The following is a 24,351-nucleotide window of genomic DNA, read 5'->3' as shown; positions in this document are numbered from 1 at the left end:
CCCCAAAAAAAAAAATCCAGATCTTTTTAGGGGCGTAAGATACAGAAAAAGCAGGGGATTTTAGCTATCAACATTTTTAAAACAGAAAATAATTTCAGATAACTTTGAAGACATTTTTAAACTAAAGCAAATAAATTTGATTTTTCATTCCCTTTTATTCATACACATCTAAGTCCCCAGTAACTAAAGAAGTTCATTTCTTAGGCACAGAAATACAGTATATATCTCCAAATATTAAAAGAAAATCCTTCCTCAGTTAGTGGTTTTTTTCCAAACTGTGGTACAGCAGAAAATGTTATCAGCATAAATCTTTAAGACCTTTTTTTTTATATATATACACACACACACACTCATTATTACTTTCCCCCCAGAAGAATTACACTTAAACAACAAATACAAACCCACTTCAAATGCCTTAGCATTCCTTCTGGTTCAGAAACTCATATTTCCATTCTCACTGTCTCCTTGAGAGTGACAGAGAAAAACAAAAAGGTATAAAAAAAATATAGCAGGAACCAAGAGCACTTACCACTTAGAAGAAGGAGGTGTAGCAAGCTGCAGCCAGCTCCAAAATGGCCCCTCTAAGGCTGTAGCTGCTTGGCTTTATCAATAATGAAGAGAAAGCCACAAAAAAAGCAGAGTGGGGGGGGAGGAGGGGGGGAAGTTCTTGTTACAGTCTTGCCAATTTTCAGATATGGTATTTTTCATTAAGAGCTAGATGTCCTCAAGAGACTATATGATTTTTGCATTTAGAAACAGAAAAGAAACAAAAACAAACAAAAAGAACCCAATCTTTTAGGTTAAAACATATTTACATAGAAATGCAAGGACAAAGCATCAAACAATCCTACTGCATCAGGTTTCTGAACCACTTTAACGACAGAGAGATGGCAATAACCTAACATAGAAAATCAGCTGTGGGAAGGGTTAAGTGAGACCAGGTGTACCTCATTACAAAGGCTTAGGTTTCTACTGAAGGAGTTAGCAAGTGTTTTCTATCACCACAATGCTGTAAGTTTCTTCCTGCGTCTTTGTTTTTTAGGGGCTGTTTTTGTTATTACATTCAGTATCAAGAAGACTTTTTTAGTGTTTTTCAAATGCTGTACAAGTTCCAAGTCATTAAATACTTTTAAAGCTAGTTAATAACTAAACAAGCTTCTATAAACTCCTGGAAAATAGCTGAAAATTATCTCTTAAGACAAAACTGAGTGAAGTTAGGCCTAATTCCATGCAGGGGTCAGGGCACTTGCACATAGAGAAATGACTGGCAGGTCAGCTAGGAAATGAACTTCCAGTGCTTTGGCTAGTTTGTGGTATGTGCCCATACGCAATCACTGTAGTAAACGTAAGATGCTTTCTCTCTCATAAGGAGAGAGAAAATATATAATATTCCTTATAAAAATAAGGAATAATTACCTTCGATTTTCTTTTTGAAAGATAGGAGTATATAAATGTATTTGCATGGGCATTGTGAATAAGTCTCAAGTTATCTTACAAAAAGTTGTTCATTTGCCTGTCAGAGAATAAAATGAGGCTTAGCTGCAACGTGCACAATTTTCACTGAAATTGCAATCCTGAAAACCACCACTGAGCTGCTACCTAAGCATGGGAGGACCTAAACTTCATAGATGTCTTACTTCTAGAACTTTTTCCTGTGATGGGGCCACCTGACTGGTAGAACATGAAAGACAAACAAATTTATTAGGGGACTAGTGATGCTTGAAGTTTGAAGTTGAGTGAAAATAAGAACCTATGAAAATAAGAACCTATGTCTCAAGAAAGGCTGTTCCAAGGTACTTATTCCTACTTTGTGACTTTGAGAGGATGTTCCTTTTAGGTAATACAAGTAAGACAACTTTGCAGGAAAATGTCAAAAAATAAATCAAAACCTGTCCAAGAAGAGAGGCAAACTTTGAAATCTGAATGAAATAACATTTTGTAATGAACATTTTCCCATCCTTATACTCCTGTGCTAAGAATGTGCTTGAATCCTGGAAGTTAGTCACACTTATATGAATTCTACTTTACGTTTCTCACATTAAAAACTCCTGACCTCTGATGGCTTCAGACATGGAATCTGAAGTCAAGCCCTCCCTTCCACTTAGCATCACTTCTTCCATAATGACTCAACAGCAAAGTTTGTTGCTTAATGCTGTTCCATAAAACAGTTAATCCAGAAATGACCTTATGAAAACTGACCCCTATACATCCTACTTCTGGCACAGTTTGATTGGTGAAGAGCTGATCCCACGCACATGTGGGTATTAATGATTTGCTTTGGGTTTCCATGGAATCACTGCAGACAGGGATTTTTTTTTTTCATTAGCCAGTCAAGGGAGAGTAAGGTGAAAAAATCAAATAACTCTCATGCTGACCCCTGCACCAACCTCATTCACACAACAGCTGTGGTCCTAAAACAAGAACTCTTCCAAGTCAGCAGGCCTAGGGCAGGGGCACTGCCAGTCACTCCTTCTGCCATCACAAATGAACTCATGCATGGAGGACTCATGTCCTTATGCATGAACTCATTCCACTCCATGGGTCAAATATCCAAAGTCCTTTATAACATACCTCAGGGCTCAAAGAATGCATTTCCCAACATGATAGGCAGCACTGTGAATAACGGAAGAATTTTTAGAAGAATTGTTAGAAAAGCAAAAGGCCCAGACACTCTGACTGTACTCTATTTACTTGAGAGTTGACCCTTTTCTTCCTCTTTTGCAGCAAATGGTTCTTATCTTCTAAAATTTTTTAGGCATCATTCTGTCAAAAGCAGAGATATCCCTTTACCCATCATAGCTTTCACTAGTTTTTTAACTCAAGACAGTATTTTTCTGTTGGCTAATGTCCATAATTCATGACCATTTGCCACAACCTTGGTAACAGTGATAATAAAACTGATTCAATTTGTTAAACACAGAATTATGTTTACAGAGTTCCTTAACAACCTTTTATTTAGGTTGGTTTCAGATCTCAAATCATAACCTATTTTTCATTTGAACAATCAGTGATAATTTATAAAACTGATTTCCATTTTTGTTCTTGCAATCAGTCATTCACAGTTTGTGGGCACATATTTAGCTGCTTCAAATTCCACACATATCAGATGACTGGAATATGCATTCAAAGGAGAGAGTGATTTTGGATAGTTGGCTTTCCAAGTGCCCAACTGGAGACAGCACAACAAGCCCAACCTTCACCAAGTGCTGACCACCCATTTCTGAGAACAAGATTGCCTTAAAGTGTCTCAAATTGCGGATTAGACACTTTTCAAAACTTAGGTATGTCATCATCATTTGTATCAGGTATAATACGAGAGTTAGTGTTAAAAAAACAGTAAGGAAGGTGAGACATAAATGTTCACTGCTTTTAAAAAACAGGTTGCAATTTTCTGTTTGTGACAGCATCATTGATTGCTCTGGAAGTTACAGCACTCTATAGCCACTAATCAAATAAAAGACTGAAATCTTAATCAGACAAAATCCTTTTTTTCCTGCTGATTTAAGCTGGAGAAAGAGGAATAGAAGAAACCTATAACATATGAGCAAAATTATCTCTAAATGGAGTGTTTAAAAATGTTTCCATCAGGCATCAGCAGATGGGTCTTTAAATGAAAGCCAAGTATTAAAATGGCATCTATTTTAAGTCTTGCATTCCAAGAGAGAAAATACGAGCCAGATAAGTTAGTCTGTGTTGACATGTAAAGTACATCACTCCCATTAGAAGGGCTGATGCGGATCTAAATTACCCAAAAGACGCTCTGCGGCTGACCTGAATACCAGAGAGCGGAAGCATAAATTAATTTGAACATTGGTAATTCAATTGTAGTGATTGCACCTCTGAATCAGCCTGGATGTAAACTTCCACTAGACCGAAAACACCTGGAAAAGCTCTGCTAAGAGGGCTTTATTCTTTGACAACTTTGGATGACAGCCTACATAAACAGGCAAGAAAGAGAGACATTGTCCTTTTTTTTCACTACAGCATTGTTTTCATGATCACTTCCAAAAGCCCAAATTTACAATTAGAGAGCCCTTTCTACAAGCACAGCATATAATTACATGCTTGGTGTTTTCAATATATGCTTGATATTTTCAGCACTATTCACCCAAACTCATGCTGTTTTTCTTTCAGTGTTTATACCTCATTCTCCTCTGAAAGCTTTAAAATTTTTGCACACACAAAAACTTCACTCCTCAGCTATTAATCTCATGTATGCTATCACTTCCTTTTGTTGTTTATAAGCAAGAAGATTGTTCAGAAATATCCTGGATTTGTGTAATGTACGTGAATTTAAAAAAATAATTTAATCTTTATTTAGACAAAATAATTAGAAAATCAACATGATGTCAAACTGAGACTAATTTCAGTAGTAATGACAGTAATTGATAAACTTCAGTCTGCTTAACAACGCTGTTTACATTCTTCCTGCCTTTCCTTAAAGTCAATTATTTCAGCACTCAAGGGATTTCTCTTATGCACATCTGCAAATTCAATGTCAGTTCCAGATTCACATTTTGGTGGTGAATCAAGCTGGCCTCAGTTCACCCAATGAGAGGCCAGTTTTTACCAGACAAACAAATAGAGGTGACTTAATACTTGTGGGGTTTAACTGACATATTTACTTGCTTTCACTATCCTTTTTTCACTTCCAATGAATCAAACATATTACTACACACTGTTGACAAATTGAAGATGATAGAAGAGAGCAGATGAGATAGAGATTAACAACTTTAAACCAAGGACGTCTGGCTTAACTCCCTAATATCTGACACTACCAGCTCTTCAAAGGGAGGCTTTCATTTTCTGAAAAGTATTGGGAAAGAGAACTAAGGTTTAAGGATTTTCTTTTAATTTGAACTAAATTCATGGGAAACTAGGCATGGTATAAATATTCCAGATTACTGCACCTTCAACATTATATGTCTTGGTAGCATACATATCATTACTTAATGATACAGGTTCTCTATATGTATTCTCTTTATATAAACATTAGTAATGAAAGACTGATCAGCATATCAACAAAGAAGAAATTTACTCAATTCTTGGAAAATGAAAAAGCTGAGACCTTTTTGCATGTATACTTATCTGATACATATACGCAGTTGTTTACCCACACTTTATATTAAAGATAAAGTTTGAGTCAGCTTTTTAGTACAGAATTGAACGATACCAAAAAAAAGATAATATATTACTTAGTGTCTAGTTGTGACCTAAGCAAAGTTACGAAATTAAATAAGAATTGACATTAATTGGACTTTTTCCTCCAACTGAGTCAGAATGAGATTGGGCTGCTAACATCTCTGTGCAAAGAAATACTTGCCTCTACACAGAGCTGAGCAACAAGTCATGAGACCTAAAGCTTGGTGCTGCCAGTGACTTGCTGGGAACTTTCAGGCAAACGATTCTTTCCATTTTCCTTTGTTTTCCTAACTCTAAAATGGTAATAACAAAATTTATTCCTACTTACCCTGGAAAGTCTTGTGACTGTAAGCTAATGGTTCTTCAGCTCTAAACAGCATTAGTACAAAATTGGCTGTGACAGGCACTTCATTTTGTTGAGAACAGAGACATCATTTCATTTTCTCCAGCTGTGGTACCTTAGCATGCTCCCAAACGAAGCGATACCCACCTCCAACTGTTCTTAAACCCTAACTGGAAAACAGCAGCCTTACCTGCTAATGCTCCTTTCAGTGGGCTATTTCCACCTTTGCATACATTTGTTGTTATACTGTCAGTTCACAGGCTTTTCCACTGACTGTGTGGGAATGAGATTGGGCTGCTAAAATCTCTGGGCAAAAAGATACTTGTGCCCACACAGAGCTGAGCAATAACAACTCATGAGACCTGAAGACTGATCTTGTGCCTCTTGGTCACACTGGGTTGTACTGATCACTCCCCAAGTTCTTTCATGAGAGGCACTGAGATTAATTAATAATCAAAGAATTGCTCAGGCTGAGAGAAGCGATAGCATCCATGTGTAGGATACAGAAATGCAAAACACTAAGCAGATCACTTAGGCCAAATAGGGATAATCGCCCCATGTCACTTTCTAATACTTTTTGCAGAAATGGCTCTTTTTACCTCCAGGCATGAGGCTTCCAATATTTTCCTTGAGAGATTCCAAATTTTGTCTTCTTGCCCCATCACTCTATCCCTTTCTTTTCTTTTTCTCTTAGGCTGGTGCAGATGTTTTCTGCAGCATTCTTCTCTGCATTGCTTCTTAGCCAACTGTGTCCTTTAGCTTCTATGATAATCTTTTGGCTTGGTAAGTGTCCTTCTTGTTCATCTTTGCCTGTGGATCTACCGTCACTTCCACTGCATAGGCCACAGAATCCTATATATGTTCTTACCTTTACTACCTTTACAGAGACGATACTGCCTTTTTCCTTGGTGATCTGACACCTTGTTGTTGCAATATAACAAGATGCTGGAGATAGATGGGAGAACAGACTATGTCAAATTACCTTACAGGACAATATCTTGCATGCTGTGAAATACACTGTGCACATCCTTTGAGTCGCCTGACCAAATGTCTTGAAGATGTGTTTTTGTAAAATTGCATTGTCACTGGTACCAAGAGCGAATGCCATAGCATGTCAATTCAAAGAAATATCTCAGAAGATTAGCAGTAGATGCTGGGAGCTCTAATCCCAAGAATTATCATAGCATGGGAAAATCAATAGATTTTTTCAATAGCTTCCTAAGAGATGGCTGAGATGAGATGGCGATTTGTCCTTTCTAAAAGCCCTGTTTGCCAAAGATTTTCAACTTAGTAGGCTGCAGTTCAGTGTAAGTCCCAGTACGTGCCATAAAAATACAGGGTAAGTAATACTGATAGCTTTCTGCTGTAAAGAGAGACTTACTTAAAATATTGTAGAATGCTTTCTTGGTTATGTAGAGCGCAGAGTTTTCTGCTGATATCATTTTATGCGGTGAAAAAAGTCAAGAGGACTAGTTCAAACTGAATCACAAGCATTTTGCTGAGAAAGCAACAACTGCCTCAGAGCCATTGAACAATGAGGTCTGCTTTGAAGAGCTAGTGCAAGTTTATTTGCTCTGCAACAGAGCAAACTTTCAGTTCTGATTTTTTTGAAACATTCTTTCAATAGTTTAGCCTGGGTTTTGTACAACCTTTTCAGAATTAAGCACCCTACCAGACTGCTGCCAACAAAGGTTGCTTAATTCCTCAGTAAAGGGGGAGTCTTGTTATTTAAATAAAGTAGCTACTGTAGTAGATTTGCAGATATGTTAAGAGTATTACAGGATCTAGAGGTAGATTTAGGAAGAAAATACTATAAAGCAGGAAAAAATTAAACAGTGTACTTATTGAAACTTAAAAGACATTATGACATGTGATGTGATTGCATCAGATAAGAGCAGGTGGAACTGTGTTACCTGTACATGCAATGTCATGCATGTTGCAAAGTGACACTTGATTATAGTTACACTTTCCTTTAAAACACAGTCACCTTTTAAAACCTGACTGTCCACCACCAGCAATTACATTAGGGGAAGAAAACAGAAGCCACAGGGTTCTTCTGTCCCTTTTTAAGGACTGCAAAACACCATACTATGTTTTCCTAAGCACCAGTAGATTACCCACAACCTTTTCTCTGAAACAGGACTGGTGAATTCATCTGCCATACATTCACTGTGACGGGACAGCAGCTGCTGCATTTCCTGAGGAACCACAGCAACACAGGTTATCTAGTCTAGTGCCTTCGTTGTGGTGATGGGATCACTTTACAACAGTTATTCTGGAAGAAATTTTCAGAGCCAACTTAGTTTCCATTCCTCATGTGAACACAGGCTTTCGTTCTGCTTTAGTCAGCAAAATGGAAGTACCTTTTAAGTGCTATGGTATTGCCTGGTCACCGTGAGTTCCTCTAAAACCAGGATTTTAGTAGAAGTAGAGCAGATACTGTAGTTTCTCCAGCATCTCTCCATCTTCAATCAGAAAGAAAGAGAGAACCTAAAGGCCATAGCCATGCACAGAAGGTATTGCCAGGTTTAACTTATTCCTGAAGCACCAGGAGGCTGAATCCTTGCTGCTGACCCTTCCACAGGAAGGGAGTTGCACGACTCTTCCACCTGCACCTTTCAGGCTTGTATTCTCAAGGGCAGACAATTATATTTTGCCAGGGTGTAAGTTACACCACACCAAAGCAACCAGACATTCTCCTGCAAGGAGCATAAGTAGCAACAGCTCAATAGTGCTTTCTCGTTGGTTTTCTTGTCTGCGGTCCATAGTATGTTATAGCGGATTGGCTGCCTGTTGCTGCAGGTTAATGGCTGACTGTGCATGGTTTGAAACAAGGTGTCAGGCTCTTGTCCAGGCTTTGCATAAAAGCCTCATGTGTCTGTTGTGTTGAGCTAGTGATATATGCACTGGAAACACACAACCAGTCTAAATTTTTTCAGCTTGTGAAAGTTCATCTGTCAGACCAGCCTCTTGAACAAGCACTCCGGGATTTTACTGGAAAAAATTACTTCAACAAAAACATTCTCTCAGCATACTCAAAAACCTGCATGCAAATTTGCTCCCTTTAGAGAATAAACAGGGGTGTTTTAGCAGACTCAGCTGCAGAAGTTTTATTGGCAGGTTATTAAAAGCTTCAAATTTTTTGATACAATTTCAAGAAAAAATGTAGATGCTTACAGTAGACTGGTAATACTAAAAGACAGAGGAAGAAAGGGACACTGGGCAAAATACACAAGCAAAAAGCAGAGCTGTTTCTCCTCAGAGCTTGCTTTGGATAAATTACTTCTGATCTCCATCAAAGCCCATGGCTTTGTATAAATTTAAAGACGAGTCAGGCAATTTATTTACAAAGTGAATGCACAGGAATTCTTTCTACCCCCAGATTCTTGGACAGTGTCCTGCCACTAGAAGTTACAAACCATCTAAGCATTGAAAAGTGCTTTTCACCAACCACTAATGCCACTGAATGGTCTGTTTTATGACTTTTGTGTGGGATGATATCAAACTGGAATCAATCAAGTTTTAACACACGGTGTGATCTATCTATTTTTTTCTAGTAGGTATTTATTATGCTAATTATATTCCTTTGGTATCTCAGCATCCTCATTATTTGACATTATGGACATCTGCCTGTGTATAAAAGTTTCACAAACTACCCATAACCTTGTAGATACACATAAAATCATTAATCATTGTAAGAGAAATTCTGGTGTGTTTGAAGTCAATGGCAAAACGTCCCTTGACTTCAACAAGGCTCAGATTTCGCCTCTCCCCCTGCAATGTCTCCAGCAGGTGCCATTGCCTTTAATGCCAACTGTCAGCAGGTGTCTTTGCTAGTAGTTCCAAATAACAGCATTTGCCTTATTATCCAGCATATTAAAAATGTATTTTCTGCTGGCTCACACTGAGCTTTCAGTCCAAGGTGGAGGTTGTGACATCTGCCCAAATGAGATTGCATGCTGCTGGAATGAATTCCTGGCTCCATTCCAGACTCTAGCTCTCTGTCCCTTAGTGGCTTTGGAGCTAATAGAATCATAAATTGAAGCTGATTTGTATTCTGTATGGCCAAAGAGTTGCAATAAAGCCTTAAGATGGGTGGATCTTCCAAAGCACCCTGCCAATTAGAACTATTGTTTACCCCGTTGAGCTTCTCATTTGGTGAATTGTCTAATACTGCGTTGCATCCAGTAGGTTTCTATGCTGGCATGTTGCAAACACGTGAGCAAATCATCTGGGTATTAACAAATATTTTGGACCTCTAGTGCAGCTTTCAACCCAAGAGCTTTAAATAACTACACATGTTAATTAAGCCCTTCCAGCTTCCACTATGAGGTAGGTAAATGTTAATATAATCTTTTGGCAGATGGAGAGTCATTAGCACAGAGCTGTTAAAAGAATTGCCTGCTGGCTGATATGACTTCTGTGGAAGGTGGATCCTTTATCTAACAAGACTGTTTTTCATGTGCTCTTAAGCTGCCGAAGATAAGCTGACTACGTATCTTCACACGTTCTGCCCAATTTACCCCTATCTTTTTTTTTCAGTCTCAGAATAGGATCTACCATGTAGGTGATACATGGATTCTTAAAACCATCACATTTCACATCCTCTGCTAGAGACATTTATGTTCACTGAACTGGTGACCTCTGCAAGAATTCGTACTTCTAATTAATGAAGATTTCGTCTTTGGGAAAAAGCAACCCACAGGGATATCTTTCTATCTTTCGTCAAATAAGTGCTCATTTTAGAAGAATGAAAGATTCATTTTCTCTTGTAATTTTTGGGAGTCAAAGCATATCTAATTTTCCCCATCCTTCGTCAGACTTATCCCATTATACTCAGAAATTTTATGCTGCTTTCTCCAGTAAAAATTCTCCTGGAAATAGGGATGTAAAAATAGGATGTTAATAGCTGTGGAATTCTGTTGCTAGTTTTGATCTCTAACAGTTATATCTATCAGTCAGATTTAGAAATTTGACCCATCTTCCTTCATCAGACCTCGTCCTATTCAAGTCCAATTTTAAATTAAAATAACCACGTCTTTTATTTTACTGTTATCATAACCAAATATGGTATCTACTAAACCTGCCAGCTATCCTGCTAAGATTTGAAATATCTTTTTGACATTTGCCAGACTTAAAACTTATCCCAGTCAACCTTGTACTATTATTGCCTAAGAAATTAAAGGCATTAACCAGCTGCTGTGGAAGGTAAGTCATTTTATATTTTTGTTTGCATTCATCAGTTTTTGAGGGAAGAAAGGGCTGGTATTTTTTCAGTTTCCAAAAGCCAAAGATTCTGTTTAACTCCGTGCTCCCATATAGGTTTAGACTACCGCTTCTGAACATGGTATCTGAGGTCATCCTGCGTGAAATCAATAATAATATTTAAGTCCCTAGGAATTCCCCATCTCCCTGTGACTTGGACACCAGCGAAGGTATTTAAGTCTGTTAAATTCTCAATAGTTTAAGCCAGGAAACAGAGGACAGATTTATTTTCTACCACACGTAACATCTAAATTATCTACTGGTAACGGTAGATCCATCTTGGAAGTTACAACTGTATAGATCACTTTGACTGTGGTGTCACTCTGATGTCATCTGGAAGAAAGGTGGAGCTTGCCTAGAAAATGGTTTTGTAACTGACGTAGCATATGATTTCAAATTAATTCAGGTTAAAATACCAGGGATAAAAGAAAGAGGGGTTAACTCCTGGAGTTGTTCTCTCATATGCAGGCAAATTTGATTTTAGTATTAATTGCAGTGTGAACTCCAGAACAGAGAAGTCCTATTGCCACATTCAGATAGCTACAGTATGGAGAACAGTTTGGGTGTAGCCAATCCATCCCACTCTATCAAAATCCTTCTTGCCACTTCCAGAAAAGGCTGACATTGGACTCAATTCTACATTTATGAAAATGTAAAATGAAATCAATGAACTAACATCATTATGAACTTGTTCTTAATTGATCTAAAGTGATACATCTGATTTAAACTTGAGAAGATTATTTCCAATCTGCTGGCCAGAATGTTGCCAGTGCCTTACAATCCATCTTTACTCAGGATCTGTAGTTTCTACACACCTTCATAATTTCAGAAGTTTTGGGATGATGATTAGAAACATTCTTATCACCAAAACCTTTCTGCCCAACTCAGAAGAGGCATCTTCCCTTAGAATTAGCATTAGTACATCTTTTTATTCTTTATGGAATGGTCTCAGGAATTTGTCAAAGCCTGGACTCCTGTGGCTTTTTATAGCTGAATTATTTCCAGCATCTTTGCTTAGTTATATTTCCATCCAAATGTTCTTTTTGTTTCTAGACTGTCTGTAGGACTTCAGCTAAGTCAAAGTACTTACTGTATTTTGCAGTGCTTGTTCTGTCTCTTACTGTATATATTTGAGAAAATCTTTAAATGCTTCTTTTAAAGTCATTAGTTAATGTTCTCATTTTTACTAGCCCATTTTATTAATTAAATATATTCAGTGGCGTTTGAAATGTTTATTTCACTACTCATGCATGACACCTGAGCATCATTTCTGACGTCACACACCTCACCTTATAACTGCTGTCTCTTTAAATCCTTTAATTTGCATAGCAGTACAGCTGGGAGTCTAGTACAGTCACATGTATAAATACCACCTATATAATCACATCAAGTAGTGAAATTTTGGAGTAGAAATTCCAAGCGTGGTAGAAACACAGTGTGTACTGTAAGTTTTAATTAGCTAATGACATTCATAAGATAAAAATAATTCGGTGCTTGGAAAAGTGCAGGCTATGCTTTTTGGGGTCAGGGAGGCAAGGGGCAGGGGAACATGAGATCTGGCTGAGATCATAGGACATATCCCAAGTGAAACACAGTTCAAGAGGTGGGATGTGTCATAATTTCTTCACACACACAAGCAGTGTTTGTGCTGCTGGTCCTGGATAAGGCTTCATATTCCTGCGGAAAGGAAGGCTGACCCACTGACTAAGGCGCTATCCTGAGGCAGGGAATACCTCCCTCCTATGCCCCGCATCTCTTACACACCTCCTAACCGACCTTGGGGAGAGGATTTAGCCTCATTCCAGCCACAAAATGGGAGCAGTACCTCTTCCCTAACTCACAAGGTACTGTGAAGATAAATATGTGAATATTTAGGTACTACTGTAATGATGACCAAATAAGCCACTGGCATAAGCTTATCGAGTACTATATTAGCATGGAGAGGAATTCTCCTGCTTGCCTGTAATGGGAAACTCCTAAAATCTTGCCTTAAAAGGAATGGACAACAAACAGCATGAATCCCTAAGGATGAAGAGGTCATACTTTACAGTCCACAGAGGCATTTTACTTCCAAGGGTGGCATTTTGAAGATATTCTCAGTACTTTTTCCTCTATAAACCTGAAAGCATTTTACTTTATGATGAAATAGACAAATACAACATTTCTACTTTTTGATTAACAATAGTACACCATGTTCCTTTTCGTTTCCTCATCCCAACCTGAGTAGAAAACACACATCTGTTTGAGTATGTTTAATTGCTTTGATTTTACTTAAGAGAAAAAGTATAATGGGAAAAAAAAAAACTCGTGCTTTTCTGTAACTGATATTTTGCTCTCTGCTAAGTATAGGGGCATTTCCACCGGTTTAATTTAACCCCCTGATTCAGCAAAGAAACTAATCACGTACATAACTCAATGTATAACACTTAATTACTCTCAAAAATAAATGTTTAATTACTTTATCAACTCAGTGCTCTAGAGACTTGAACAGAAAAGTTTTGCCTTTTCTTTATGATGTGAGATTCTATGACACTAACATAGAAACTGTTTGGCAATTTCATCTCCTTTAACCTTTTTCCATTTGCCAAAGATCAACGATGTAGTGTGTCCAATATTCAGTTATCTGGGTATCAGCGATGGAGGATAGAATTTACGTTTTGTTTGTTTGTTTGTTTCTGCCCATGCAGAGTACGCAGATGACAGTCAAGGTTGTTCTCTGCTCTGATATTTCATCATGATTATATTTACGGTGTTTAGAACAATTTTTTCAAATATATTATCCAGAAGTTAGCATAGTCCTTACGGCTATCACGTAGCTTTTTAAGGTAAATTACATAAAAGGATGTGATGTGGTTCAGAGAGTTTAGCCAAACAAATAAACAAAGCGGCAAGAATTGGCTGGTGCCAATCAGGGTAAGGAACATTACCTATACCTGTGGTAAATAGAGCACATTGGTCACTGCACACTACATTAGCAAGATATGTATTCTGACTTTTTATTAGATTATATAAAAAAATGTGCATTTCACTTCATTTTTCCTTATAACACGAGACTAAGCTGATAAAAATTCCAGGATGGATAAAGAATTGGTTTGTTGAGATTGGCAGCAGTAAGGAACAGGAAAGTTTACTTTTCTATTTTTTTTTTGTTTTTTAAGAGGCATGCATAAATAACCTGACTAAAATTACACCATGCCCTTTATACCTACTGTTTCCTTTTACAGGTACCTCTCCCAGAAATAGCTAGTCTTGGCTGGCACTAGCAAATCTGTGTATGTATTAGTTAGAACCAGGAAAAATTTCAAGACAGAAATTCAGTAGTCTTAACAGAGCTTAGATTTCATTATAAATTTGAAATTCCGTCCAAGTTCATGGTGTAGAAACATACCAGAGAGAAACACGCAGTGATACATAATTCTGTCCTGAAGGCCTGGCAAAATTTCTGTCTGGACCAATAATACCTCCCTATAATCTTCTTGGCACTTGGAGGCCTACTCTTTAATTGCAGTTCAGCGTGCTCCTACAAACCTTTTCTGGGGAGGTGGTTTTGTAGGAATTGCTTTGGCTGAAAAGCCTGAGAAGCTTATCAATTATGAGCCACTATTAATAAGAAACACATCTTGTGACAGTTCCAGTACCCCTAAAGAAATGGCCTGCCATTACCCTGTGTCTATGTTTACCTCAAGGCAAGTATCTCACACATTGCCTGGCAAACAAAAACTAAATCACTGAATTGTCATGGACTAAACAAAGTGCAACAACTATACCTATTTGCAAGCAAGTTGCAATCACACCCCAATAGCCTCCGATAACCTAATCATAAAGAACCAAGTTACTGACGTTTGATGGATGATAGGAAATGTGTTTTATACCTACAGAACTAGTCCTATGCAAAAGTATTGCATAAATTAAGAAGGTAGAAAAATTCCTCAGGCATGATGAAGCAAATTAAAAATGGAGAAAAAGGAGAACTTGCTTTTACTGGCTTAAGGAAACACCTTTACAGCTAGATATTCAAAGCATTGTGCCAGTTCCTAATTATTTAGCCATGTATTTCTCTGAATAAAGTCCACAGGAACTGTCTGGTTAAGACCACCCATTTAGTTCTTAAATTTTCATCCTTAATCTTTCGTGTTGATTTTCCATAAATTGTCTGTTCACTTTCCATGTTTAAACTCTCCTACACAGCATGAAAAAGTGGCATAAAACCAGCCCAGCCCAGCATGGTATGCACTGTGAACAGCTACTTTTGTTATCATATGAGGAAATGACAGATTTCGATGGGGAGTGGGTAGGAACAGGGCCCCTGCTAATAGCTGGAAGAACAAACAAGTGGCGTTAAGCAGAGCTAATACTTACCTACCTAATTCACTCTCATGACGAGAAACACAGCTCAACTCCAATCCTATAGAGTCATTGTACAGAGTTTACAGCACACGTACAGTTACACTGAAGTTCTAGTCGGGGAAATACATGTCTCCACATGCATGCGTAAATCCTCCCCACTTAAGTATTTTGCTGAACTGGGGCCTGGCAGGCTAAAGTGTCTGTCAGGGCCATATTGAAGCACCCGTTGTGCAGCCAGGGAAGAACTCTCATAGTGCATTTTGACAGAGGTCCCTGCCTGCCTCCATCAGGTACCAAAAGGAGCACATCCTTTCCCAAGGCTTGAGGATGCTGACGAGCTCATGTAAGACGCTTACCATCTTGCTGACTTGAGCTCTCCATTGGATGCTAGGGCAAGAAGAGGGAATGAAAAAAGGGAATACTTAGGTCTTAGGAAACAGAATACCTAGTTCACCCAGCGGTGACCTAAATTACAGACGATACTACCTGATCACATCAGACGGACTGATTAATGTTTCTTCTTAAGTCTAATAGTGAGAGTGGTAACCTACTGAGAACGTACCCAATGTGACCGATTGTATTCACTGTCCTCCAAATAGGAAGCAAGATGCTTCATATCCAGACTAAGTTAGCCACGTGCACTGAAATAGGAATGTACCTGTAAAAGGCAATCAGAGTGATTCTTTTCAAAGACAGAATATACAAGATTTTTTTAGCAGCACAGAAATCTGATGAAGCTAATGGGAGTACTATCTGAATGATTCTGAATTTACTACGCTGGAAAAAAGAAAAAAGGCAAGAGGATGTCATGACATCCCTCCCTTCTGTTTTTATTATCAGTCACTGGTAGAAACTTGGCACACCACTTCTGAAGCAACTGTGACAAACTCAGTTGTTGGTTTTTTGTGAAGGAATATAAAAATGCTTTTACCTCAGTGTTGCTTAAAGTTTTGGTTATGATTCAAGAATCTCAAAATATTGAGAATAATTGCAACATTGTGTGCTGCCAGCATTTGCAGTACAAAATTCTTTGTGTTTTTCTCACACTCTATTTGAAAAAAGAACATTTTGCACCTCAATAGATAGTTGTGGTTTTGGATCATAAAGCACTAAGGGTTTTGATCTGTTCTGATTCCTACCCCTTGTGTCTCATTTTTCTCATGGCTTAGAACAAAATATTAATGTGACTCATCTGTCATAAGTAATTTTCATATCCTCAACCCTCTATTTTGGTGTCTGACTAGAGGAAAGCTGTAGTTATGTAAAAGTATTTGTGTATTTTGTATAAGGGACGATGGGAATCATAGGTACTTTAAGCAAAAAAAGAAAAATGTCAGGAGAAAAGAGTGAATTATAAATGAAAGCAACTTATATATATTGTAATTAAATGTAATAAATACTTTAAAGCATGCTATTTCAATTTACTATTTGTTAGCTTTAAACATCACAGCTGTTATCCCTGGAACATTGGAAAAGGAAATAATAAATGGGGAAAAAAAAATAATTTTATGGACTGGCTTGTCCAAAATGAGTCCCAAATTTGATACTGAAACATTTACAAAGACACTAATTATGCTTGGAAAGCTGGTATTTGAAATTGCAAATGTCAGTTCCAGGATGTCAATGTTTTCTGGTACAGTTTAGGAAATCCTGTGTAGCGTGCTACTTTCAAAAAATGTAATTATGTGTACACATTCCTGTGACTTTTCTCCAGACCAGCCTTCTATTCCACAGTAGTTCTCTCTCACAAAAATTTAAAAAATTCACTAGAAAATAGCACAAACAATGAGTACAGCAGCAATTTTGCTACAGAGGCATTTGCAGCAATTGACCAAATTCCTCTTTTCTCCCTCAAACACCAGATTGAAATATTTCACTAAGTAGATCCAGTTCAATGCAAACCTCATTCCACAAAAGTCATTTGCATTTGGGCTGAATATTGAATCATCAGGACTTAAGTATATACTTAAAATAGAAGTTATATTTATGTGACTACTTAAATTAACCAGGGGTCATGCTGTTTCCGTGTTGAGAGAGAGAATACAGTGATTTTCTGCCTTTCTGATTTTGCCTTTCTGCACTGGAATTGCAAACACAAAGTGTTGTTTTCCATAATCCAGTTAATACCTGCAGGCAGCAGAGTGGGAGGGAGAGGAGAGTGCACGCCACCTTACTATATCTGAATATTTAGTACACAGAAAATAAATTCTCCCCTCTCCTTTCAGCTACAGCTTTGCACTAAGTAATTCTTAAAAGCAGAGCAATGAAATGAAACTCTACCAATCAGGAAACCTAATGCTTAAGTTTCCTCTTAAGAATGGTTTCTCTCATTCTCCTCTCTCTTTCATATTCCCTCCCTCCCTTGCTTCTCCAGGAAGCCTTCTTGGGACTTATTTTCTCCATAACAAAAAAGACTGCCTTGTGTTGCTTCACGTTCCCCAACATCATGGCTTTAGACCTGGAACTTCTCCAAACAGTCCTAATATATATATATCAGGATCTCCACGTGACTGAATAACACAGGGGAGACAGGGATTGTATCAGTAGGAAAACTTCCATGAGATTATTTTTTCAGGTTAAAAAAACCATATTGCACCATTATATGTTTTCAGTTCTGAAAGTGGAGGAATGCACATGAAGTGATTGGTCTCAGGACATGAAGAGCTGGATGATGATGATGATGATGATGATGGTGATGATGATGATGATGATGATGATGATGATGATGATGATGATAATGATAATAATAATAATAATAATAATAATAATAATAATAATAATAATATATTAGTTTTAAAGAGAACAACATCTCAAAGTGGCCAGGAGTTCCTTTCAGAAAAATCAGTGGGAGCCTGTTGAGTGATTTACTGGAGCCAGAATTTGGCTTTTTATTGGTTACACTGTGTAGCAAACCCAAACTCTCAGCACTGGCCAAGGGCATCCTTGGAGCAGGCAAGGCAGGCAGGGGTAGTGGTGGTGGTGTGGGATAGGGAAAGGCATGTGAGAGGGAAAGGTGGGAACTGTGTCAGTGATGTTGTGGGGGCTTTTTGAGGACTGAGGGGACTGTGTGTGGGGAGGTTGTGAGGGGACAGGGCACTTTTTCTGCTCCTACAGTTGTCTCTTCTCCTTGGGACCACTTCTTTTCCTTCCTTCCCCTCCTCCCCGGAGGCAGGACGCCCGGAGACCTTCCCTTCACTTCCACTATATCCACCATCACCATCTACACATTTTTCTGTACCTTCTTGATTGTCAAGGAGGGGTCGGTCCTGGTTTGGAGGGACACAAACTAGGACAGGACCAGGGCAGAAAGCCAGAGAAATCCTGCTGCCACTGGAGGTAGAAGGGGCAGATGTGATTGCTGCTGCCGCTGCTGTACTGGGGCCCTCTGGTACACGCTGGCACTCCTTTACCCTCTCTCTAATCCCACAAAGGCAGTAACAGCAGCACGGATGGTACAAACAGGAGGCAGGAATGAGCTGTTTGGCTGAAATGTCTAATCCCTCTCTCCTCAGGCACAGGCAAAGTAGCTTGCCATCCCCTTCAGTCTGGCAGCTCTCCATTTTGCTAACTATTCAAAGCTACTTCTGACTTTGTGACTTTCCTTCATCCATACAAGAAGCTGAGCCAAAGCCCCAAACCTAAACACCTGCAAGCTGCAGAGAAGTTTGTATCCAGAGCTGAACTGTGGAGCCCAGAGCCGCCTCTAAAAGCGCTGGATGTGTGTAGATGTGTTCTGAATTATTGACTCATTGTTTGAAGGAGAAGGCCTGTTTGGCAGGATAAACAATAAAAAGCTACTCTTCATAAAACTAGGAAGCAAATGGCAATGAGGTTGTGCCTAATGCATTGGCAATTTCTGCTCTCCAGGCTTTAGAGTCCTCTCAGAAAGGGGCCAAATGCGCATTTTTTTGTACAGCTCAAATAAATTGTATTAAACCAATTGCAAATAATCCACAGTACTTGGGCATTGTCTCCTATCAGTTCCCCAGGTGGCAGCGCATCTGCTAAACTGCACCACAAACTGAACAGGGATCTGCTTGCGAGAGATGGAGGGAGAGAGATGGAGGGAGTCAAAAGAAAATCACCACAGATTATCTACCAAAGCAAGGGCAGATCGGGGGCCAGTGCTAGATCTGGTATTACCAGAGAACTGAGCTGGCAATCATTACAGAGATTTTTTTAAATAAATTTGACACCAGAGGCCAGAAAGCTTTGTCATCACTAATCTAATTCCTAATCTAAATCAAAGGGCCTGGAAAGCAGCCAGTTACTTTCTGCAAGGGCTCTGGGCTTCGTGAGGAAGGCACCCACCTGGCTGCTGTCATGCAGCAGCTCTCAGAGCCCGTGCTGGGGCTGGGTGGTCAGGTGGAGCCACCTGAAATGGAGAAACAGATTCCAGCCAGCAACCAAAAGTCAAGAGCTGTTTGGCAATCAATGTACTCTGGAGGTACCTGGGCTGATGTTTTGAGATCTCCTTTCTGGCAGAAAATGCTCCTCAGTCTACAAGAGTCAAGCTTCTTCTGTGAAAATGTACTGTTTTGACCAAAATTTAATTAATTCTTTTGTCAGATTTGAAAGAGAGAGACCTTATAATAGCCCAGGTGTGGCATTCAGGTGAAACGGGGTAGCAGGCACGTTTCAAATGGGCTGGAATAAATCTGAGGTAAAACAGTCAAGCTACCCGCAGGTTTCCCTTGTGAAATCAGTACTCCTTTTTGGCTCTCCTCACTCTCAAAATGCTTCCTTCCTCTAAGGTTAGCATAGTCTGGTGGTGGCCAGGCCACTCAGGGCACAGCTCCCTGGGGCCCACTGGGTCCTGGGGTACACGGCACGGCTGAAGCTCAGCTGTGCAGAGGTTAGGAGCCACTACTCTTGAGTTTTCATTTTGCCCTGGCTGATAAAATGCTTAAAGTAGATGGAGAGATACCTTTGAGTGTGTTTGGCTCTCCGGAGTTACACTGACTGCTGGGAAACCAGTGGCTCTGGAGAGTAAAAACACAGGTGAGGAAGATCATAGCCCAAATATCTCAATTTTCAACCGCAAAGCCAACCAACGTGTGAAAAGCATCACACTGCTTATCAAAGAGCTGTTTTTCTAGTAGCCCATGGGTTCATGAAGGATGGACGCTGAGCAGCAAAAGGAGCAGGTTGTCAGCAGCTGAGAGCCCAGGTGCTGGGCCCTCCCTAGTTCTGATCCAGCAAAGCACTCAAGTACGTGCTCGCACTCCATCTGGAGCACAGGTCTCCAGAATTCACCATCCAGGACTTTATCACACTGAACCCTAAATATCTTGATGGCCGCTGAGCCCACCAAATCACAGAGACTTTTCCCAGTCATGTCAGTGGGATTTGGGTCAGGTGAAGCACATATGACTTGGTAGCAGCTGCATGAGAGTGATTAGTCTATAAAATAGATAAGCATATTTTATATTTATATAGGACATTAGCATTGCCTGTGGCTCCCTTTGTTAGCATCCTCACATTATGAGTGCTGTCACGTTTGGGACTTTGTATGGCAGTTCCAAGCACATCGTATCAATCCAAGCCTCTTGGCAACTAATGGCTTTATGTTGCACATGGCATGAAAGGGTTTGTATGTACATTTTCATGGGGGCAACACACGTGGAGAAAGATGAGATTAAGTAAAAGTTTTTCAGCTGTCCTTCAAACTGATAATTTTACACCTAGTAATCTGAAAAAGCTATGCAGTGTCTCTGCAGAAGGGTGGGAACAAGGCTCAAGGCACTTTTCTTGAAATCCAAACCCATATTTTGATTTACAGCATAATTATTAGAGGATTGCCAGCAAAAATACCAAACATTAGGATTTTTAGTCCATATTCAAACTGCTACATCAGTTTTCACAAGCATTGAGTAACTAAAAAGGCTACTCAAAGTGAATGAGTTGCCAGGTTTTCATACTTCTGAACAGTAGACCTTGAATAAGAAGCCTGAATATGGAATTAAAAGACTACGTTAAGCCACTATGTTTGAAAATCTTGGCCAATATTCCTTAATATTTCTGCAAAATGGACAGTGTGCTCATACATTTCTTATAAGCTTTCTTTTCCCCCTAGGGACCAACTTAAAATCAACAAAGTAACAACGGGCCTAACGCAATCAGGAAATCTAGGTCTCTTAAAGTGAAAAGCAAACAACTGTCCTTCTTCTGCCCTTTCCCGAAATCTAAATGTAAGTATATCCAGCTTTGAAATCCTAAATGCGTTATACATAATGCCAAAAACAAAGCGCAAAGGCTTAAGAACTGCCTTAAGAAGTTGTCTTAAGCGACTGCCTTAAGAAGTTGTCCTAAAGCTATCACCTACACAGGATTTTATAAGTTATTCAAGTGCTTGCTATACACCAAAGCTTTTGAATTTTGAGTAGAAAAATACATGGTACATAAATTTTGGTGATCATCCTCAGCAGCATTTTTTTTCCTAGATAATGAAAGAAATCTACCCTTTCAGTCATTCTCCATTGTTTAATAGGAGAGAACATGTAATTTTGGCATTTCACGTTTGTTTAAAGAATCTTCTTTTAAATCTATTTTTACGGTCAGGAAAGAGTAAGGATTGAAAAAGAAATGTCAAAAAACATTATATCCTGGGAATAGAGTGAACCATGCTATTGATGTGCTTTTGATATCCAAAATGCATGTGTACAGGTGTCTGCTTCCGTATGTATGCACATGTAAAAATGAACGTCAGTAACATTCATTGGGAAATCCACGTTTAATACAATGTTTAGTTTAGCTCAATAATAGGCAGAACATGTTAAACATCATTCTGAGCCTTAATGGAAAAGTTTCTGACAACTAGACATTAGCTCATAGTATCACAGTCATCTTACGCCTATGACTATTGTTTGTTATCAAGTGTGACTTTTGGAAGAAAAAATGCATTATTGCTTAACAGGCTGCATTGCAGTAGTGTCCTGCACTCTGTTTTGGTTTGTAGGTAGCTAATTAAAAGAACCCACGTGTTTAGAGTTAATCATGTAAATCCTCAGGCTTTCTGAACATCTTTTAAGGGGCATGAGCGCCACATTGGGTTGTGTCTCTCTCTTGCGGAGAATCCTACACGCTTGGTCCGAAATTAAACCAGTAGAGTCACATAAACATGACTCTACAAACAGGCGGCTCTAGAGCGTCAGCCCTGGCAGAAACCCCGCTCCGTGAACCCACTGAACTTCTCCAGGCACCGGGCTGGACTGGCGCAGCGCCAGGGCATTCGGATCTCTGGCAGTGGCCGCCGCCGGAGCTGTCCCTGGTAACCGTTTCACCCGGCATCGGCTGCCGTCACCCGCCCCACCTCGGGGGCTATAAACGTCTAACACGGAAAAAAAAGAAAAAAGAAACAAACAAACAAAAAGGAAATTGTATAGCCCAAGGCTCCAGCCCACAAAACAGAAATAGAGAATAGAACACTTCCCGGCTAGTATTTACATTCTCCCAGAGCATCCATAAGAAAATTTTAGAACCCAATCCACCTAGCAATAAAACATCCATCCAAGAATGGCAGTGGACTATGAATGGTAACTCGGCTGCAAAGTTTCTATAGCAGTTGATGAAAAGACTGTATAAGAACACTGCTTTTTTTTATTAGTAATTTCTTCAAACCTTTCGATACAGATCTTCTGGTGTTAGGTAGCAATATAGATCACTTTTAAAAAAGTATCACGTGTTCAGCATTTTAGAGTCCTTTACCTACAGCAGGTGAAACAGTAATATGAGCTCTTGAATATACTTACTAGACAGAAAAAAGCAACGGTTAAGCTAAGCATTACAAATTAGCACCTGCTACTTTTCGTGCATGGCAAAATTGCTTTGAGAAAAACAAACACTGTCCACAACAATTCACAGCAATCAAGGAACAGAGAATTTAGGGGGAAAAAAGCCTTAAACAAGGGTTGAAAGTTCTGGAAAATGTTACTATTTCCTTTTTTTTTAATCTATTCCAGTGAATAGAGAAGAATTTCAGCAAAACATTCAGATCTGGGTAGAAATATCCCTCAAATTAAAAGGAAACAAAGCCCTTTATCTGTAGCAAGAATACAGAAAATTTTCAGACTTGAGCATCAACTGGCAGATAGACTTGGAAGGCGTTTGGGTCCAATAGAAGTCCTGAGCTGCTACCAAAATCAACAGTCTAATTGTCTCAGCTGAAACTGGGGCTTAGCTTTTGGGTTTCCTGTAACTAAATCTTGCCACAAACAGCTCTGCTAAGTTTTTCCTCTAATAAAATAAAATACAGCAAAATTAAGATAAATACAAGAGACAATGAAGATGAGTATGTAGTTCCCAAAATAAGGCAGGGAGCAGATGTTAGAGAAAACTCGTGAAGATATCAAAATAGTACTTGTTGGTTCTAAATGGTTGATATGACAGTTCTTTAAAAATAAACAATCAAACATCTGAAAGTAATTGCTAGACTAAGGGATTTAAGTTTATTTTATTTAAGCAACAAGGTATTTTAAAAATGTACTCAGAATGTCTAGCTTGCTTCCAATTGCTTTGGTTTTCTACACAGTGTCATGGTAGTCACTACCCACCCAAATGTGGTATTTTAATAATATTTCTAAATTGAAAAATGACAATTGAAATGAAGAAAGCAAAACTATTCAGAAAGGTTACTAGAATGCACAGTGTAACTTCAGACACTTTCTAATCTGATCAGGAAGCAGAATGAAAAAAATGTCTTGTGCTGAGTGCAGAGGCACTGAGTCAGGTGATGAAGTTATACAATTTTGTGGGTTTACTGAGGTCATATCTCAAAATCAAAAGAAAATCTAAGCGACTGAAAGTAATGTTTCAGTTTATATAGTCCGATATTCTTTCTGTCTATCCTTTTTCCTGTTGAACTGCCTTTTATGCTTCTCAGTGTATAAACTTCTTGAACATAGTTGTCTCCTCTGTCCTCAGTTTCCTCCTCATTTTCTCGTGCTTTATGTTCCTTCATTCAATCCCTGCTTATCTGATAATAAGGATTAGTTTACCGGCCTGCCTTTTCCCTGTCTGACTTGGGGAGCTGGAAGTACTGGATGATTTTTAGTGGAACTTAAACCTCAAATTACTCATATGTTTATGGAAATGTTACCTTACATTTCCAGGACCATTGATTTTAAACAAGAGTCAGTTGCTGGACTCCTTTAGTCACTCGTGAAAACCTAGCTTCAGATTCCTCTCAGCAGCTCTGGATGGGAGGAAATTAAAGGGGAATTACAAAAGAAAAATCCTTTCCAAACATAGCAGTG

At 38.9% G+C, this 24,351-nt stretch overlaps 1 protein-coding gene across 2 annotated transcripts in view; it reads left to right on the top strand.

Moving 5' to 3' along the window:
* The window catches only part of COL8A1 (collagen type VIII alpha 1 chain), a 93,635-nt gene that overhangs the window by 38,216 nt on the left and 31,068 nt on the right, over positions 1 to 24,351 (top strand). Inside the window, exon 3 of one of the 2 annotated variants that reach the window (XM_076349685.1) lies at positions 21,174 to 21,288. The exons of the other annotated variant lie outside the window; for it this stretch is intronic. The gene's annotated coding sequence lies outside the window, so the exon portion shown is untranslated. The remainder of the gene's footprint in view (positions 1 to 21,173; positions 21,289 to 24,351) is intronic. 2 annotated transcript variants of the gene reach the window in all.

Source organism: Aptenodytes patagonicus, chromosome 1 (assembly GCF_965638725.1).
Source record: "Aptenodytes patagonicus chromosome 1, bAptPat1.pri.cur, whole genome shotgun sequence".
NCBI lineage: Eukaryota > Metazoa > Chordata > Aves > Sphenisciformes > Spheniscidae > Aptenodytes > Aptenodytes patagonicus.
This window is presented reverse-complemented; position numbering and strand designations above follow the sequence as displayed.